Consider the following 383-nt stretch of genomic DNA (forward strand, 5'->3'; position numbering starts at 1 on the left):
TAAAACCCAACACCAGGCTAACCCATCCCCTCACCCCCCTTCCCTCTAGAACCCTCAGTTTGTTTCTAAGAGTCCATAGTCTCTTATGGTTCATCTCCCCCTCCGATTCCTCCCCCTTCATTTTTCCCTTCCTACTATCTTTTTTTTTTTTTAACATATAATGTATTATTTGTTTCAGAGGTACGGGTCTGTACTACAGCCTTTTTGGTTTGGATTCTGGCAGCAGCTACTAATATTTTTTAAAAAACAAAACCAAATATTATGACAAATTTCTCCAACCAGTTTCAAATATATAGACATTCTGTGTAATATCCATCTGTATTAACACTTTTTTCTTTCCTTTGAGGAAAACTATATTAGAATTCATTTAAAATGAAACCTTA

The sequence above is a fragment of the Leptonychotes weddellii genome, chromosome 1 (genome assembly GCF_054177405.1).
Source record: "Leptonychotes weddellii isolate Sample4059 chromosome 1, ASM5417740v2, whole genome shotgun sequence".
Lineage (NCBI taxonomy): Eukaryota > Metazoa > Chordata > Mammalia > Carnivora > Phocidae > Leptonychotes > Leptonychotes weddellii.